The sequence below is a fragment of the Piliocolobus tephrosceles genome, chromosome 10 (genome assembly GCF_002776525.5).
Source record: "Piliocolobus tephrosceles isolate RC106 chromosome 10, ASM277652v3, whole genome shotgun sequence".
NCBI lineage: Eukaryota > Metazoa > Chordata > Mammalia > Primates > Cercopithecidae > Piliocolobus > Piliocolobus tephrosceles.
Window position 1 is genome coordinate 49,841,902 of NC_045443.1, and position 5,981 is coordinate 49,847,882.

Sequence of the window (5,981 nt, forward strand, 5' to 3'; positions counted from 1 at the left end):
TAGGTTGCCTGTTCACTCTGATGGTAGTTTCTTTTGCTGTGCAGAAGCTCTTTAATTAGATCCCATTTGTCATTTTTGGCTTTTGCTGCTGTTGCTTTTGGTGTTTTAGACATGAAGTCCTTGCCCATGCCTATGTCCTGAATGGTATTACCTAGGTTTTCTTCTAGGGTTTTTATGGTATTATGTCTAACATTTAAGTCTCTAATCCATCTTGAATTAATTTTTGTATAAGGAGTAAGGAAAGAATCCAGTTTCAGCTTTCTACTTATGGCTAGCCAATTTTCCCAGCACCATTTATTAAATAGGGAATCCTTTCCCCATTTCTTGTTTTTCTCAGGTTTGTCAAATATCAGATGGTTGTAGATGTGTGGCATTATTTCTGAAGGCTCCGTTCTGTTCCATTGGTCTATATCTCTGTTTTGGTACCAGTACCATGCTGTTTTGGTTACTGTAGCCTTGTAGTATAGTTTGAAGTCAGGTAGCGTGACGCCTCCGGCTTTGTCCTTTTGACTTAGGATTGTCTTGGCAATACGGGCTCTTTTTTGGTTCCATATGAACTTTAAAGCAGTTTTTTCCAATTCTGTGAAGAAACTCATTGGTAGCTTGATGGGGATGGCAATGGCCACTTCTACATCAGAGGAAAGAAGGTGAGGAGGCAGAGGTTTGAATGGTACAGGCAGAGAGCAGAACTACCCACAAGGGTGGGCCAGTGTCTCTCTGGTCAGGACAGACAAACCCACAGTCCTGCTGGACTTCTAAATGCCCTCCTCTAGGAGGCAGGGCAGGTGAGTCCTGAGGAATGGCAATGAGGGAGACTTCCAGCATCATAGAGGACCTTCAGGAAGTTGATCTCACCTGTCATCCTCTCCACTTTGGCCTCCAGCTCCACTTTGGTCATGTGGGCAGCATCGACGTCCTGGGAGATAATTTAGTCACTGTCTCCACAACCTGTGGCTCTGTCTAGTCCTGCACACGATGGAAAGGGGCAGGAAGAAGGGGCTACGGGGCCCTGCCCCTGGGAGCTCCCACTCAGGGGAAAGGAGATCCCATCCAGGCACAGGCAGCTGCACCCCTAACATTGCTAAACCAAGTACTCTGCAGGCTGGGCTGGTGAACGCACACCAGGGAAGGGCACAAAGAGACTATAAGGCGAGAAGAAGAATGAAGTCTGGGGCTGGGGACCTTACCCTGAGACAAGGGGAGAAGAATATGTGAGGAAGGGGGTCTGAGAGACAATTTAAATTTGCCACACTCAATGTCTCTCTCTTTAAGTAACTCCTGGGAATGCACTCCTAATAGAAAAAAGAAAGAAATTATTTCTTCCCTTGGTCCATTTTGTAATCACAACTCAAGGCCTAATCAGGTCCATAAACCCTGCGTGCCCATCAGGAAAGGACTTGGCAAAAGTCTGCTGGGACCTTCACACCCTTCTGCAGGGGTGGGCAGGGAGCCACTGGGGCCTGAACCCTGTCTGGCCTCCTCCCTCTTTCTGGCCCTCACTTGCAGGGCCTACAAGAAGTCTTCAGATCAACAGCACTAAGCTTCTGCCTCCCCTCCACCCTCAAACCACTCAGGTTAGCAGGGCTTTGGGGTTGGAAGCTGGGAAGGGGCCCCTCACCTTCTTCAGGACCACAAAGTCATTCTCTGCAGCTGTGTACTTGTTGATCTCATCCTCATACCTGTGAGAAAAAGGTCACCTGTGGTCTGCCTTCTCTGTCATCCCCATGGCCCCAGAGCACATCCCATGAGTCACATGGACTCGGGGCTTCTTGTCCTACCAGTTTAGCCCAAGGCCTGCATCTTTCCAATGCATTGCCTTCTGGGTTCAGGTAAGACCCAGTTCATTCTACAGACATTTACTAGCACTTTGTATGTGCCAGGCACCACTTAATAATGATGATGATGATTGGACAGTGACGTAGATATCCCTTCCTTGTGGGATTCTATTGTGATTGATCCTAGAAGGCTTTCTGGAGAAATTTTTATTTTTTTCAACTATTTATGGTACTGGAGGGAGATGGCTGGGCTGCCAAGAGCTTTCAGGGGAATTTTCTGGTGCCAACTCTGTGTACAGCAAGTACAGTAGCACCATGGGCTCTCCATAGGTACTTAGTGAGCATTCTACAGCAGATGTAGTCTCCAGGAAGATGTTTACAATCCTGGGTACACTGCACTCAGGTGGGAATTAGAGAAAACCACAGAGAAATGTCTCTCAAGCAGACCTTTGCCCAAGAAAGATCCTAGATGCACCTGAGTCCTGCATTTAAACTTAACCACTAGCTAAAGATGTCTCAAACTTTTATCTGCTATGAGACATTTCTGCACAAAAGTTCAAGGCTAACCATGTAAGCAGGGGAGTAAATATCAATCAACTGGTCATTCAACAAACGTTTGCAGAGCACCAAGCACATGTCAGGCCTTATGCTAGACACTCGGGATTCCAAAATCTCAGAAGCCCCCTTTAAGGATGATAAGGGTTACTACTGAGACCTTGAGCAGCCAAACCCACTTGCTGCGGAGGAGCTGCATTTTCAGCATCACTTTCTGTTTTTCTGTAAACAATTTTTTTTGAGACAGGGTCTCACTCTTTTGCCCAGGCTGGAGTGCAGTGGCGCGATCTTGGCTCACTGCAACCTCTGCCTCTTGGGCTCAGGTGTTTCTCCCTCCTCAGCCCCCCAAGTAGCTAAGACTACAGGTGTGCACCACCATGCCTGGCTAATTTTTGTAGTTTTTGTAGAGACAGGGTCTCACTGTGTTGCCCAGGCTAGTCTCAAACTCCTGGACTCAAGCAGTCCACCTGCCTCAGACTCCCAAAGTGCTAGGATTACGGGCGTGAACCACCGCACCCAGCCTCTGTAAATAAATTTATCCAGACACTGAGACACTGAGAGGAACCAGCTAGGTACCTCTAGAAGGTCACTTAATTTTCAAGAGCTTCACCTCTAAAGAGGTGTGATGTTCCAATGGTAAGACTAACTTCTTCAGCTTCCCCCAGGACACACAGGGAAATGGGACCCCACAAAGAATCACTACAAGCCCTTTCTGTGAGGCCTCCTATTACCCCAGGGTCACAAAGAGATCTCCACACATCGTACCCCAAGAGTACTGATGACACTCTCAGCAGCTAACCAAGCCCAGACACCACACAGTCACCACTGTCATTGCCATGTTTTCCCTTGCATGGAATACCCAGAACGCAGACACATAGACCATTCATTCAGCCAGGCCCTTGCATGTATACGTGCAAACAAGCCTCACATGCCTTCAACATTTGCAGCTCCTCACACTAAAATCTTCCTATGAGAAGCACCTAGGAGGAGGTGCCCCTTCACCCTCATCTCACATCACAAAGCTGATGGCAGGTCGACTCATCCCTCAAATACAAATTCAGCTTCGGCAGAGTAGGCATCTCTTTCAAAGACGAGCAGCTTGCAAGTCTTCCGAGATGGAGGGGGAGTTCTGTGTTTGAGTTTCAGAAGGCGATGGTTAGGAGACATCAATGATGGCAGCCAGCAGTCCCTGAAGCAGCAGCCTCAGCAGCCCCTCTGAGGAGCCACGGGACGGGGCACACAGAGGGATGTCACCTCCATCCAGGGAGCGCTGCAGTGTTTTCCTCACCTGTTGCTGTAGTAAGCAGGCCCACCACTGCTGAGATACCACAGAGGGCTTGACATATTGGGTGAACCCACAACTTCCTCAGACTCATAAAGAGAAGAGGGCAGAAAAAGACCAACACAATTGAGCCAGATTTCCTCACTGTCTAGCTGGCTTGAGATGGGCTCACCTGTCGATGAAGAAGGCAAACGTGGTTGAGAGTCTTGATCTGCTCCCACATCTGGGCCTTTACTTGCCCAAACTTAAGGTCAGTCTCCACGTGGAGGGGCTGAAGAAGGCTCTGGTTGACAGTCACTTCCTGGATTCCACCCAGAAAGCCACCTAGATCATTGAGGTCACTGAGGTCACCAAAGCTGCCAGGATCACCAAAGCTTCCAGAGCCACCAAAGCCACTAGGGCCACCAAAGCCACCAGATTCTATGCAGAAACCCCTGGCTGCTCCTCTGAAGCCTCCAGTTCCTCCACCAAAGCCCCCAGCTCTTCCACCAAAGCTTCCATCCATCCCTCTTCCACCACCTCCAAAACCACTGCCTCCAAATCATCCCCCCACCAGACCCCCCAAATCCACCAGCCCCCCTGAACCCACCAGCCCAGGTGCCACCTCCAGCTACACTGATAGGGATCATCTTCTCCCCCCAAAGCCATGGAGACTTGGCTGCAGAAACCTCCCCCCATCATGGCATAGACAGCAGACCCACCCACCACCAGCCCTTCCTGAGCTGGAGGCAAAGGAGGACATGATGGAGCTGATCCAGCTGTGGCCCAACACCACGGCTGCGTGGCCGCTGAAGGCCTGGCGGTGGGCCCCACCAGAAGACATGCAGGGCTGCTGGCTGTAGCCTATCTGGCGACTCATGGCAGACAGCAAGGTCTTCCAAAGGAAGGGTGGGCTCCAAAGGCTGGAGGAAGCTCAGAAGCTTTCTGAAGTTCTGGATGGGGATGGCCTTTATGTACAGCCTAGGAGCTTGGCTGGCTGATGTTGCCAGCCACCTAACTAAGGTATTAACAGCTTTGGTTTGCCTGGCAGCAAGATGTCGAGTTCAAAACACACAATACACCTTGATAATCCCTCCAAATTTCCAAATGGCTTTGTTTTCCCAGGTTACTGACCCAAAATAACCTTAAATTGGGAGAGGGACCATCCTGCAGGGCTGGACACAACCCCTAATCCCCAAGAGACCTGTAACCCCATGCTGAGAGTGACAGGTCAGCACTTCTCTGCCTCTCGGCCACTCAGCCAAACCAGCCAGCCTCAGGAGGTTCCCAGGGTGGGTGCAGAGCCCCAGTGGGGGCAGGGCCCCAGGCAAGGACTTCAAGGAAGAAGGGAGAGGAAGGGGGAGGGCTATGAAGGTGGTGTCGTGACTGACAAGGAGAAGGAAGGTGCAACAGAAGTTCGAGAATGCACAGCAGCTGCCTCTAGGACCTCACCCTTCAGGAAGGAGGTGTACATACGAATGCACAAAGAGCAAGTTCTCAGCCACAGGGGCACCTAGAACTGGGGTCTAAGGGGCCTTGGAGGGAGAGCTGCAAGGGAGGAGAGAGGAGTCAGTCTGATGAGGACAGGAATGAGCATGGCTGGAGAAGTCAAGGTCACCACCAAGTGCCCTAGGAGAGGGTGAGCAGAGAGAGGGTCTGAGGCCAGCCTGGGCAGGGTGGAGGGGATGGACTACTTGGTCCAGGCCAGAAAGACCATCAGTTTTTCCTCTTCCAAACTTGTACAACAAAATGAATCCAGGATTCCCAAGGCCCCCTTCCCTCAGCTCACGTGAGACACCAACCCTGCCACCTAGGAAGCTCAGATCTTCTCCAGTAAAATTTAAGAACAATAAGGGCTTCTTCTTAAGGCTGTTAGGGGCATAATATTTGGAACAAGTTCTGTGTGACATGAAATGTTACTCACTTTTGTAACATTTACCTCTACTTATCTTTGGCAGCAAAGACTACCTTTGATGACACCAATCCTGACAGCACAAACCAAGGCTGGAAAATGAGCCTTTGCAGAGGCCAGCCCCTTTTAAAACGACCCTTGCCTTTTCCTTTTCTAATCTGGCCTCCAATTCCCTCTGATCCATTCTCATCCAAGAACCCTTCCCTCATTGATCTCACCTTCTCCCCTTTGCTCAGATCTGACTTCCTAGCCGCTCAGCACCTCCTTCTTCCCTTGCCAGCTCACTGGAGGGAGGGCAAGTTCAAACCAGCGACCTGCCAAACCTCAGGGCAGCTCCTGTTCCTCTCCACCAAGTCACAAAAGACCCTCAAGTAAAATGGAAGAGAATGAACTGAGTGGAGAAAGAGAGAAGCAAAACACACCACAAATTCACACCAACACACACACACAAAACAGACTTATCACAGAAACACAGGCA